Genomic DNA, 14,483 nt, shown 5'->3' with positions numbered 1-14,483 from the left:
GAGTAGGGATAAATCCCAGAGTAATGGCTGCCATGGAGTATCTTGAAGAAATGAAATTATCGGTAAGTATAATTTGCTACTTTCTCTGCAACCCACTGCTAAATTGTGCTTCCTAGCTGTTTTTATAAAATCAATGAATCAAATCTTACTCTGATTACATCAGAGAAGGCCAGGTACCCTACACCATAACAGGGGGTTTGAAATGTTGACTTGTCTACTTAAAGATCACCAAAATCTGATAACAAGGTCAATTACGTCCCTGGGTGGGATTGAACCACCAACCTTTTGGTTAGTAGCCGGACACACTAACCGATTGCGCCACAGAGACACTTTGCAAAAAGTACATACTGACAAAGGCTAATAAGCATACATCTAGAACGTTTCCTAGAAAAACTTTAAAAAGTCAATAATCTGGAGAGTTTTTGTAAGATGTTTCTTCCATCAACCAACGAAGAAACACATTGGTACTTTCCCATGATGACTGAGTGCTTCAGGATCTCTTGCATTTACATGTGCAGCAGAGTACTGCAATGGAAGCATGCTGGGCCCATAACCCAGTGGTAGGCAGATTGAAACTATCCTTTGCTATATGCATTTTTTTTTGTTAATTTAAGTAATCAAAACTGGGTTTGATATTTTTGCTCTTTTATTTTTACTTAAAGTACAATAACTTTTACCATTTTAATTTGTTTTAATAGTATATTTACAGTATAGTTTTCTTTAAAAAATCCACTTAATTTTCTTTACCCTATTATTAAAAGGGTAATTGACAAAAACAAACTACATTGTCACCAGAAGAGCAATACAAAATGTACAAGTGATATATTAAAATCATCTTTCCAGCTTGAATTTCAATGATGCATTGGGGCAACGATTTTGTGAGAAACATTTTCACCCTTAAATAAAGATTTTCTTAATTCCTTACCTGTGTGCTAATTAGATATCACCTTGTTTTCACATTAAACAGACTTCCACTTGAGAAAGCAGCAAGGATGCAGTGGCGTTAATGTTTCCTGGTGTCAACCTGTATTATTTCAGTAGACATTGAAATGAGGATGCATCTTGCTGCCTTTCCAATGAAGCAAGTTTAATTTAGTAATAGGTTAAAAACCATCCTTACAAAGGTGTTAATCAGAGACTTGGCTTTGTGGACACTTTTCAGAGAACAAATTTGTTAGCATAAAAATAAAGCCAGAAAATTAAGAGCTGTTTAATCACTCAATTGGATTTTTTTTGCCAGCATATTTCTTTTTCTCTGCAACCCACTGCTAAATTGTGCTTCCAAGCTGTTTTTATAAAATCACTGAATCAAATCTAACTACATCAGAGAAGGCCAGGTACCCTACACCAGAACAGGGGGTTTGAAATTTTGACTTGTCTACTTAAAGATCACCAAAATCTGATAACAAGGTCAATTATGTCACTGGGTGGGATTGAACCACCAACCTTTTGGTTAATAGCCGTGCACACTAACTGATTGCGCCACAGAGACACTTTGCAAAAGTCCATACTGACAAAGGCTAATAAGCATTCATCTAAAACGTTTCCTAGAAAAACTTTAAAAAGTCAATAATCTGGAGAGTTTTTGTAAGATGTTTCTTCCATCAACCAACGAAGAAACACATTGGTACTTTCCCATGATGAGTGAGTGCTTCATGATCTCTTGCACTTACATGTGCAGCAGAGTACAGCAATGGAAGCATGCTGAGCCCATAACCCAGCGGTAGGCAGATTGAAACTATCCTCTGCTATATGCATTTTTTTTTTGTTAATTAAAGTAATCCAAAACTGGGATTGATATTTTGGCTCTTTTATTTTTACTTAAAGTACAATAACTTTTACCATTTTAATTTGTTTTAATAGTATATTGACAGTATTGTTTTCTTTCAAAAATCCACTTAATTTTCTTTACCCTATTATTAAAATGGTAATTGACAAAAACAAACTACATTGTCACCAGAAGAGCAATACAAAATGTACAAGTGATATATTAAAATCATCTTTCCAGCTTGAATTTCAATGATGCATTGGGGCAACGATTTTGTGAGAAACATTTTCACCCTTAAATAAAGATTTTCTTAATTCCTTACCTGTGTGCTAATTAGATATCACCTTGTTTTCACATTAAACAGACTTCCACATGAGAAAGCAGCAAGGATGCAGTGGCGTTAATGTTTCCTGGTGTCAACCTGTATTATTTCAGTAGACATTGAAATGAGGATGCATCTTGCTGCCTTTCCAATGAAGCAAGTTTAATTTAGTAATAGGTTAAAAACCATCCTTACAAAGGTGTTAATCAGAGACTTGGCTTTGTGGACACTTTTCAGAGAACAAATTTGTTAGCATAAAAATAAAGCCAGAAAATTAAGAGCTGTTTAATCACTCAATTGGATTTTTTTTGCCAGCATATTTCTTTTTCTCTGCAACCCACTGCTAAATTGTGCTTCCTAGCTGTTTTTATAAAATCACTGAATCAAATCTAACTCTGATTACATCAGAGAAGGCCAGGTACCCTACACCAGAACAGGGGGTTTGAAATTTTGACTTGTCTACTTAAAGATCACCAAAATCTGATAACAAGGTCAATTACATCCCTGGTTTGAATTGAACCACCAACCTTTTGGTTAGTAGCCGGACACACTAACCAATTGCGCCACAGAGACACTTTGCGAAAAGTACATACTGACAAAGTCTAATAAGCATACATCTAGAACGTTTCCTAGAAAAACTTTAAAAAGTCAATAATCTGGAGAGTTTTTGTAAGATGTTTCTTCCATCAACCAATGAAGAAACACATTGGTACTTTCCCATGATGAGTGAGTGCTTCATGATCTCTTGCACTTACATGTGCAGCAGAGTACTGCAATGGAAGCATGCTGGGCCCATTACCCAGAGGTAGGTAGATTGAAACTATCCTCTGCTATATGCATTTTTTTTGTTAATTAAAGTAATCAAAACTGGGATTGATATTTTTGCTCTTTTATTTTTACTTAAAGTACAATAACTTTTACCATTTTAATTTGTTTTAATAGTATATTGACAGTATTGTTTTCTTTAAAAAATCCACTTAATTTTCTTTACCCTATTATTAAAAGGGTAATTGACAAAAACAAACTACATTGTCACCAGAAGAGCAATACAAAATGTACAAGTGATATATTAAAATCATCTTTCCAGCTTGAATTTCAATGATGCATTGGGGCAACGATTTTGTGAGAAACATTTTCACCCTTAAATAAAGATTTTCTTAATTCCTTACCTGTGTGCTAATTAGATATCACCTTGTTTTCACATTAAACAGACTTCCACATGAGAAAGCAGCAAGGATGCAGTGGCGTTAATGTTTCCTGGTGTCAACCTGTATTATTTCAGTAGACATTGAAATGAGGATGCATCTTGCTGCCTTTCCAATGAAGCAAGTTTAATTTAGTAATAGGTTAAAAACCATCCTTACAAAGGTGTTAATCAGAGACTTGGCTTTGTGGACACTTTTCAGAGAACAAATTTGTTAGCATAAAAATAAAGCCAGAAAATTAAGAGCTGTTTAATCACTCAATTGGATTTTTTTTGCCAGCATATTTCTTTTTCTCTGCAACCCACTGCTAAATTGTGCTTCCTAGCTGTTTTTATAAAATCACTGAATCAAATCTAACTCTGATTACATCAGAGAAGGCCAGGTACCCTACACCAGAACAGGGGGTTTGAAATTTTGACTTGTCTACTTAAAGATCACCAAAATCTGATAACAAGGTCAATTACATCCCTGGTTTGAATTGAACCACCAACCTTTTGGTTAGTAGCCGGACACACTAACCAATTGCGCCACAGAGACACTTTGCGAAAAGTACATACTGACAAAGTCTAATAAGCATACATCTAGAACGTTTCCTAGAAAAACTTTAAAAAGTCAATAATCTGGAGAGTTTTTGTAAGATGTTTCTTCCATCAACCAATGAAGAAACACATTGGTACTTTCCCATGATGAGTGAGTGCTTCATGATCTCTTGCACTTACATGTGCAGCAGAGTACTGCAATGGAAGCATGCTGGGCCCATTACCCAGAGGTAGGTAGATTGAAACTATCCTCTGCTATATGCATTTTTTTTGTTAATTAAAGTAATCAAAACTGGGATTGATATTTTTGCTCTTTTATTTTTACTTAAAGTACAATAACTTTTACCATTTTAATTTGTTTTAATAGTATATTGACAGTATTGTTTTCTTTAAAAAATCCACTTAATTTTCTTTACCCTATTATTAAAAGGGTAATTGACAAAAACAAACTACATTGTCACCAGAAGAGCAATACAAAATGTACAAGTGATATATTAAAATCATCTTTCCAGCTTGAATTTCAATGATGCATTGGGGCAACGATTTTGTGAGAAACATTTTCACCCTTAAATAAAGATTTTCTTAATTCCTTACCTGTGTGCTAATTAGATATCACCTTGTTTTCACATTAAACAGACTTCCACATGAGAAAGCAGCAAGGATGCAGTGGCGTTAATGTTTCCTGGTGTCAACCTGTATTATTTCAGTAGACATTGAAATGAGGATGCATCTTGCTGCCTTTCCAATGAAGCAAGTTTAATTTAGTAATAGGTTAAAAACCATCCTTACAAAGGTGTTAATCAGAGACTTGGCTTTGTGGACACTTTTCAGAGAACAAATTTGTTAGCATAAAAATAAAGCCAGAAAATTAAGAGCTGTTTAATCACTCAATTGGATTTTTTTTGCCAGCATATTTCTTTTTCTCTGCAACCCACTGCTAAATTGTGCTTCCTAGCTGTTTTTATAAAATCACTGAATCAAATCTAACTCTGATTACATCAGAGAAGGCCAGGTACCCTACACCAGAACAGGGGGTTTGAAATTTTGACTTGTCTACTTAAAGATCACCAAAATCTGATAACAAGGTCAATTACATCCCTGGTTTGAATTGAACCACCAACCTTTTGGTTAGTAGCCGGACACACTAACCAATTGCGCCACAGAGACACTTTGCGAAAAGTACATACTGACAAAGTCTAATAAGCATACATCTAGAACGTTTCCTAGAAAAACTTTAAAAAGTCAATAATCTGGAGAGTTTTTGTAAGATGTTTCTTCCATCAACCAATGAAGAAACACATTGGTACTTTCCCATGATGAGTGAGTGCTTCATGATCTCTTGCACTTACATGTGCAGCAGAGTACTGCAATGGAAGCATGCTGGGCCCATTACCCAGAGGTAGGTAGATTGAAACTATCCTCTGCTATATGCATTTTTTTTGTTAATTAAAGTAATCAAAACTGGGATTGATATTTTTGCTCTTTTATTTTTACTTAAAGTACAATAACTTTTACCATTTTAATTTGTTTTAATAGTATATTGACAGTATTGTTTTCTTTAAAAAATCCACTTAATTTTCTTTACCCTATTATTAAAAGGGTAATTGACAAAAACAAACTACATTGTCACCAGAAGAGCAATACAAAATGTACAAGTGATATATTAAAATCATCTTTCCAGCTTGAATTTCAATGATGCATTGGGGCAACGATTTTGTGAGAAACATCTTCACCCTTAAATAAAGATTTTCTTAATTCCTTACCTGTGTGCTAATTAGATATCACCTTGTTTTCACATTAAACAGACTTCTACATGAGAAAGCAGCAAGGATGCAGTGGCGTTAATGTTTCCTGGTGTCAACCTGTATTATTTCAGTAGACATTGAAATGAGGATGCATCTTGCTGCCTTTCCAATGAAGCAAGTTTAATTTAGTAATAGGTGAAAAACCATCCCTACAAAGGTGTTAATCAGAGAATTGGCTTTGTGGACACTTTTCAGAGAACAAATTTGTTAGCATAAAAATAAAGGCAGAAAATGAAGAGCTGTTTAATCACTCAATTGGATTTTTTTTGCCAGCATATTTCTTTTTCTCTGCAACCCACTGCTAAATTGTGCTTCCTAGCTGTTTTTATAAAATCAATGAATCAAATCTAACTCTGATTACATCAGAGAAGGCCAGGTACCCTACACCATAACAGGGGGTTTGAAATGTTGACTTGTCTACTTAAAGATCACCAAAATCTAATAGCAAGGTCAATTACGTCCCTGGGTGGGATTGAACCACCAACCTTTTGGTTTATAGCCGTACACACTAACTGATTGCGCCACAGAGACACTTTGCAAAAGTACATACTGACAAAGGCTAATAAGCATTCATCTAAAACGTTTCCTAGAAAAACTTTAAAAAGTCAATAATCTGGAGAGTTTTTGTAAGATGTTTCTTCCATCCACCAACGAAGAAACACATTGGTACTTTCCCATGATGAGTGAGTGCTTCAGGATCTCTTGCACTTACATGTGCAGCAGAGTACTGCAATGGAAGCATGCTGGGCCCATAACCCAGAGGTAGGCAGATTAAAACTATCCTCTGCTATATGCATTTTTTTTGTTAATTAAAGTAATCCAAAACTGGGATTGATATTTTTGCTCTTTTATTTTTCATTAAAGTACAATAACTTTTACCATTTTAATTTGTTTTAATAGTATATTGAAAGTATTGTTTTCTTTCAAAAATCCACTTAATTTTCTTTACCCTATTATTAAAATGGTAAATGACAAAAACAAACTACATTGTCACCAGAAGAGCAATACAAAATGTACAAGTGATATATTAAAATCATCTTTCCAGCTTGAATTTCAATGATGCATTGGGGCAACGATTTTGTGAGAAACATTTTCACCCTTAAATAAAGATTTTCTTAATTCCTTACCTGTATGCTAATTAGATATCACCTTGTTTTCACATTAAACAGACTTCCACATGAGAAAGCAGCAAGGATGCAGTGGCGTTAATGTTTCCTGGTGTCAACCTGTATTATTTCAGTAGACATTGAAATGAGGATGCATCTTGCTGCCTTTCCAATGAAGCAAGTTTAATTTAGTAATAGGTGAAAAACCATCCTTACAAAGGTGTTAATCAGAGACTTGGCTTTGTGGACACTTTTCAGAGAACAAATTTGTTAGCATAAAAATAAAGCCAGAAAATGAAGAGCTGTTTAATCACTCAATTGGATTTTTTTGCCAGCATATTTCTTTGTCTCTGCAACCCACTGCTAAATTGTGCTTCCTAGCTGTTTTTATAAAATCACTGAATCAAATCTAACTCTGATTACATCAGAGAAGGCCAGGTACCCTACACCATAAGAGGGGATTTGAAATTTTGACTTGTCTACTTAAAGATCACCAAAATCTGATAACAAGGTCAATTACATCCCTGGGTGGGATTGAACCACCAACCTTTTGGTTAATAGCCATACACACTAACTGATTGCGCCACAGAGACACTTTGCAAAAGTACATACTGACAAAGGCTAATAAGCATTCATCTAAAACGTTTCCTAGAAAAACTTTAAAAAGTCAATAATCTGGAGAGTTTTTGTAAGATGTTTCTTCCATCAACCAACGAAGAAACACATTGGTACTTTCCCATGATGAGTGAGTGCTTCAGGATCTATTGCACTTACATGTGCAGCAGAGTACAGCAATGGAAGCATGCTGGGCACATAACCCAGAGGTAGGCAGATTGAAACTATCCTCTGCTATATGCATTTTTTTTGTTAATTAAAGTAATCCAAAACTGGGATTGATATGTTGGCTCTTTTATTTTTACTTACAGTACAATAACTTTTACCATTTTAATTTGTTTTAATAGTATATTGACAGTATTGTTTTCTTTCAAAAATCCACTTAATTTTCTTTACCCTATTATTAAAATGGTAATTGACAAAAACAAACTACATTGTCACCAGAAGAGCAATACAAAATGTACAAGTGATATATTAAAATCATCTTTCCAGCTTGAATTTCAATGATGCATTGGGGCAACGATTTTGTGAGAAACATTTTCACCCTTAAATAAAGATTTTCTTAATTCCTTACCTGTGTGCTAATTAGATATCACCTTGTTTTCACATTAAACAGACTTCCACATGAGAAAGCAGCAAGGATGCAGTGGCGTTAATGTTTCCTGGTGTCAACCTGTATTATTTCAGTAGACATTGAAATGAGGATGCATCTTGCTGCCTTTCCAATGAAGCAAGTTTAATTTAGTAATAGGTTAAAAACCATCCTTACAAAGGTGTTAATCAGAGACTTGGCTTTGTGGACACTTTTCAGAGAACAAATTTGTTAGCATAAAAATAAAGCCAGAAAATTAAGAGCTGTTTAATCACTCAATTGGATTTTTTTTGCCAGCATATTTCTTTTTCTCTGCAACCCACTGCTAAATTGTGCTTCCAAGCTGTTTTTATAAAATCACTGAATCAAATCTAACTACATCAGAGAAGGCCAGGTACCCTACACCAGAACAGGGGGTTTGAAATTTTGACTTGTCTACTTAAAGATCACCAAAATCTGATAACAAAGTCAATTATGTCCCTGGGTGGGATTGAATCACCAACCTTTTGGTTAATAGCCGTGCACACTAACTGATTGCGCCACATAGACACTTTGCAAAAGTCCATACTGACAAAGGCTAATAAGCATTCATCTAAAACGTTTCCTAGAAAAACTTTAAAAAGTCAATAATCTGGAGAGTTTTTGTAAGATGTTTCTTCCATCAACCAACGAAGAAACACATTGGTACTTTCCCATGATGAGTGAGTGCTTCATGATCTCTTGCACTTACATGTGCAGCAGAGTACAGCAATGGAAGCATGCTGGGCCCATAACCCAGCGGTAGGCAGATTGAAACTATCCTCTGCTATATGCATTTTTTTTTTGTTAATTAAAGTAATCCAAAACTGGGATTGATATTTTGGCTCTTTTATTTTTACTTAAAGTACAATAACTTTTACCATTTTAATTTGTTTTAATAGTATATTGACAGTATTGTTTTCTTTCAAAAATCCACTTAATTTTCTTTACCCTATTATTAAAATGGTAATTGACAAAAACAAACTACATTGTCACCAGAAGAGCAATACAAAATGTACAAGTGATATATTAAAATCATCTTTCCAGCTTGAATTTCAATGATGCATTGGGGCAACGATTTTGTGAGAAACATTTTCACCCTTAAATAAAGATTTTCTTAATTCCTTACCTGTGTGCTAATTAGATATCACCTTGTTTTCACATTAAACAGACTTCCACATGAGAAAGCAGCAAGGATGCAGTGGCGTTAATGTTTCCTGGTGTCAACCTGTATTATTTCAGTAGACATTGAAATGAGGATGCATCTTGCTGCCTTTCCAATGAAGCAAGTTTAATTTAGTAATAGGTTAAAAACCATCCTTACAAAGGTGTTAATCAGAGACTTGGCTTTGTGGACACTTTTCAGAGAACAAATTTGTTAGCATAAAAATAAAGCCAGAAAATTAAGAGCTGTTTAATCACTCAATTGGATTTTTTTTGCCAGCATATTTCTTTTTCTCTGCAACCCACTGCTAAATTGTGCTTCCTAGCTGTTTTTATAAAATCACTGAATCAAATCTAACTCTGATTACATCAGAGAAGGCCAGGTACCCTACACCAGAACAGGGGGTTTGAAATTTTGACTTGTCTACTTAAAGATCACCAAAATCTGATAACAAGGTCAATTACGTCCCTGGTTTGAATTGAACCACCAACCTTTTGGTTAGTAGCCGGACACACTAACCGATTGCGCCACAGAGACACTTTGCAAAAAGTACATACTGAATAAGTCTAATAAGCATACATCTAGAACGTTTCCTAGAAAAACTTTAAAAAGTCAATAATCTGGAGAGTTTTTGTAAGATGTTTCTTCCATCAACCAATGAAGAAACACATTGGTACTTTCCCATGATGAGTGAGTGCTTCATGATCTCTTGCACTTACATGTGCAGCAGAGTACTGCAATGGAAGCATGCTGGGCCCATTACCGAGAGGTAGGCAGATTGAAACTATCCTCTGCTATATGCATTTTTTTTGTTAATTAAAGTAATCAAAACTGGGATTGATATTTTTGCTCTTTTATTTTTACTTAAAGGACAATAACTTTTACCATTTTAATTTGTTTTAATAGTATATTGACAGTATTGTTTTCTTTAAAAAATCCACTTAATTTTCTTTACCCTATTATTAAAAGGGTAATTGACAAAAACAAACTACATTGTCACCAGAAGAGCAATACAAAATGTACAAGTGATATATTAAAATCATCTTTCCAGCTTGAATTTCAATGATGCATTGGGGCAACGATTTTGTGAGAAACATCTTCACCCTTAAATAAAGATTTTCTTAATTCCTTACCTGTGTGCTAATTAGATATCACCTTGTTTTCACATTAAACAGACTTCTACATGAGAAAGCAGCAAGGATGCAGTGGCGTTAATGTTTCCTGGTGTCAACCTGTATTATTTCTGTAGACATTGAAATGAGGATGCATCTTGCTGCCTTTCCAATGAAGCAAGTTTAATTTAGTTATAGATGAAAAACCATCCCTACAAAGGTGTTAATCAGAGACTTGGCTTTGTGGACACTTTTTAGAGAACAAATTTGTTAGCATAAAAATAAAGGCAGAAAATGAAGAGCTGTTTAATCACTCAATTGGATTTTTCTGCCAGCATATTTTTTTTCTCTGCAACCCATTGCTAAATTGTGCTTCCTAGCTGTTTTTATAAAATCACTGAATCAAATCTAACTCTGATTACATCAGAGAAGGCCAGGTACCCTACACCATAAGAGGGGATTTGAAATTTTGACTTGTCTACTTAAAGATCACCAAAATCTGATAGCAAGGTCAATTACGTCCCGGGGTGGGATTGAACCACCAACCTTTTGGTTTATAGCCGTACACACTAACTGATTGCGCCACAGAGACACTTTGCAAAAGTACATACTGACAAAGGCTAATAAGCATTCATCTAAAACGTTTCCTAGAAAAACTTTAAAAAGTCAATAATCTGGAGAGTTTTTGTAAGATGTTTCTTCCATCCACCAACGAAGAAACACATTGGTACTTTCCCATGATGAGTGAGTGCTTCAGGATCTCTTGCACTTACATGTGCAGCAGAGTACTGCAATGGAAGCATGCTGGGCCCATAACCCAGAGGTAGGCAGATTAAAACTATCCTCTGCTATATGCATTTTTTTTGTTAATTAAAGTAATCCAAAACTGGGATTGATATTTTTGCTCTTTTATTTTTCATTAAAGTACAATAACTTTTACCATTTTAATTTGTTTTAATAGTATATTGAAAGTATTGTTTTCTTTTAAAAATCCACTTAATTTTTTTTACCCTATTATTAAAATGGTAATTGACAAAAACAAACTACATTGTCACCAGAAGAGCAATACAAAATGTACAAGTGATATATTAAAATCATCTTTCCAGCTTGAATTTCAATGATGCATTGGGGCAACGATTTTGTGAGAAACATTTTCACCCTTAAATAAAGATTTTCTTAATTCCTTACCTGTGTGCTAATTAGATATCACCTTGTTTTCACATTAAACAGACTTCCACATGAGAAAGCAGCAAGGATGCAGTGGCGTTAATGTTTCCTGGTGTCAACCTGTATTATTTCAGTAGACATTGAAATGAGGATGCATCTTGCTGCCTTTCCAATGAAGCAAGTTTAATTTAGTAATAGGTGAAAAACCATCCTTACAAAGGTGTTAATCAGAGACTTGGCTTTGTGGACACTTTTCAGAGAACAAATTTGTTAGCATAAAAATAAAGCCAGAAAATGAAGAGCTGTTTAATCACTCAATTGGATTTTTTTTGCCAGCATATTTCTTTTTCTCTGCAACCCACTGCTAAATTGTGCTTCCTAGCTGTTTTTATAAAATCACTGAATCAAATCTAACTCTGATTACATCAGAGAAGGCCAGGTACCCTACACCATAAGAGGGGGTTTGAAATTTTGACTTGTCTACTTAAAAATCACCAAAATCTGATAACAAGGTCAATTACGTCCCTGGGTGGGATTGAACCACCAACCTTTTGGTTAACAGCCATACACACTAACTGATTGCGCCACAAAGCCACTTTGCAAAAGTCCATACTGACAAAGGCTAATAAGCATTCATCTAAAACGTTTCCTAGAAAAACTTTAAAAAGTCAATAATCTGGAGAGTTTTTGTAAGATGTTTCTTCCATCAACCAACGAAGAAACACATTAGTACTTTCCCATGACGAGTGAGTGCTTCAGGATCTATTGCACTTACATGTGCAGCAGAGTACAGCAATGGAAGCATGCTGGGCACATAACCCAGAGGTAGGCAGATTGAAACTATCCTCTGCTATATGCATTTTTTTTTGTTAATTAAAGTAATCCAAAACTGGGATTGATATGTTTGCTCTTTTATTTTTACTTACAGTACAATAACTTTTACCGTTTTAATTTGTTTAATAGTATATTGACAGTATTGTTCTCCCAGGGTGAGGTTCATTCATTGCATTCTGGGTATGCTGACCCCTGTGATTTCCCCAAATGTGGGAAACTCGACTGCATTATTTGTGGTAGTGGGGGACTGTGTTTGTGCTTTCCTCTGGTCAGCTCTGGTAAAAGTCAGATTTCTTTGTCTCAGATCTTCCTCTAGCCTTGTTCCTCTTTCGAGAGTTCCCTTGTGCTGCCTCAGTTGGATCTCCTTCACTTGACAGGGAAGTGCCCGAGCAGCGACCCTCCCCAGCTCTAGCCCAACTCCTACTTACCTGCCAGGTGAGATACTATGATAAGGAAGGTGCTTCTTCCAGGGCAAGGCTCACCCATTGCACTCTGGGTGTGCTGCCCCTGTGATTTCCCCAAATGTGGGAAACTTGACTGCATAATTTGTATTTCCACTGGTCGGCTTTCATATAATTCAGATCTCTTTGTCTCAGGTCTCTCTCCAGCCTAGTTTGCTGTCTGTTTCCACTTCTTTTTTTTTGAGCCCCTCCCTTCTATACCCTTGTGCACTATCCTGACTTCTCCTCCTGTCTGCTTACTTTGGGCCTTCCAATGCACAATGCAAATTACAGGCAGTGCTGCAGGGCCCACACCCTTTTACTTGCCTTACAGAGCAGCTCTGGAGCTGTTACAGTGCCAAGCTGCTGCAAGAAATCAGCTTGAATGCTTCTGGGGCTGGGGCATTGCCAATATGAGCCCCACACCGAAGGAGGGTGGGGGTGTTTAATGCAAACTAAGGGTCATCCAAGCGCCGCAAAAGGCCGCCATGCCCTGCATACCCCTATTCTCTTTTCATATGCAGATGAGGGTTCCAGCCAACTTTGGCCCACTGCTTGGATGACATCACTGTATGCAAATCCGTCTTCTGCAGACCTTCCCCCAGGAATGCTTGTACTAGTTGTTGCATTTGGTTTGTTGTTTGGGGGTGCTTCAGTATTAGGCAGCCTTCTGTCCTCCCATGTTCATTTGAAAATAAGTGTTCTCCCTGTAGTTGTTGTCCCCAGATGAGAGTTCCCTTGTGCTGCCTCAGTTGAATCTCCTTTACTTGACAGAGATATGCCTGAGCAGCGAGGGCCCCCAGCCCTATCCCAAATCATACTTATTTTGCATAGGAGATACCATGGTCATGAAGATTGTTCTCCCAGGGTGAGGTTCATTCATTGCATTCTGGGTATGCTGACCCCTGTGATTTCCCCAAATGTGGGAAACTCGACTGCATTATTTGTGGTAGTGGGGGACTGTGTTTGTGCTTTCCTCTGGTCAGCTCTGGTAAAAGTCAGATTTCTTTGTCTCAGATCTTCCTCTAGCCTTGTTCTTCTTTCGAGAGTTCCCTTGTGCTGCCTCAGTTGGATCTCCTTCACTTGACAGGGGGGTGCCCGAGCAGCGACCCTCCCCAGCTCTAGCCCAACTCCTACTTACCTGCCAGGTGAGATACTATGATCAGGAAGGTACTTCTCCCAGGGCAAGGCTCACCCATTGCACTCTGGGTGTGCTGCCCCTGTGATTTCCCCAAATGTGGGAAACTTGACTGCATAATTTGTATTTCCACTGGTCGGCTTTCATATAATTCAGATCTCTTTGTCTCAGGTCTCTCTCCAGCCTAGTTTGCTGTCTGTTTCCACTTCTTTATTTTTGAGCCCCTCCCTTCTATACCCTTGTGCACTATCCTAAATTCTCCTCCTGTCTGCTTACTTTGGGCCTTCCAATGCAAATTACAGGCAGTGCTGCAGGGCCCACACCCTTTTACTTGCCTTACAGAGCAGCTCTGGAGCTGTTACAGTGCCAAGCTGCTGCAAGAAATCAGCTTGAATGCTTCTGGGGCTGGGGCATTGCCAATATGAGCCCCACACCGAAGGAGGGTGGGGGTCTTTAATGCAAACTAAGGGTCATCCAAGCGCCGCAAAAGGCCGCCATGCCCTGCATACCCCTATTCTCTTTTCATATGCAGATGAGGGTTCCAGCCAACTTTGGCCCACTGCTTGGATGACATCACTGTATGCAAATCCGTCTTCTGCAGACCTTCCCCCAGGAATGCTTGTACTAGTTGTTGCATTTGGTTTGTTGTTTGGGGGT

General features: G+C 36.8%; 4 non-coding genes and 1 pseudogene across 4 annotated transcripts; 4 read left to right on the top strand and 1 right to left on the bottom strand.

Annotated features, from left to right (window-relative positions):
• Positions 1-254: 254 nt before the first annotated feature.
• TRNAS-ACU (transfer RNA serine (anticodon ACU)) lies at positions 255-328 on the bottom strand. The gene has a single exon. It is a non-coding gene; the product is annotated as a tRNA-Ser (tRNA).
• A 12,045-nt stretch (positions 329-12,373) lies between these two features.
• LOC134953517 (U1 spliceosomal RNA) lies at positions 12,374-12,516 on the top strand (annotated as a pseudogene).
• A 152-nt stretch (positions 12,517-12,668) lies between these two features.
• LOC134953147 (U1 spliceosomal RNA) lies at positions 12,669-12,831 on the top strand. Its single transcript, XR_010185456.1, has one exon. It is a non-coding gene; the product is annotated as a U1 spliceosomal RNA (small nuclear RNA).
• A 674-nt stretch (positions 12,832-13,505) lies between these two features.
• On the top strand, positions 13,506-13,669 carry LOC134950361 (U1 spliceosomal RNA). The gene has a single exon (XR_010183294.1). It is a non-coding gene; the product is annotated as a U1 spliceosomal RNA (small nuclear RNA).
• Positions 13,670-13,821: 152 nt separating this feature from the next.
• On the top strand, positions 13,822-13,984 carry LOC134952445 (U1 spliceosomal RNA). Its single transcript, XR_010184963.1, has one exon. It is a non-coding gene; the product is annotated as a U1 spliceosomal RNA (small nuclear RNA).
• Positions 13,985-14,483: the final 499 nt, after the last annotated feature.

Source organism: Pseudophryne corroboree, chromosome 8, assembly GCF_028390025.1.
Source record: "Pseudophryne corroboree isolate aPseCor3 chromosome 8, aPseCor3.hap2, whole genome shotgun sequence".
Classification (NCBI taxonomy): Eukaryota; Metazoa; Chordata; class Amphibia; order Anura; family Myobatrachidae; genus Pseudophryne; species Pseudophryne corroboree.
This window is presented reverse-complemented; position numbering and strand designations above follow the sequence as displayed.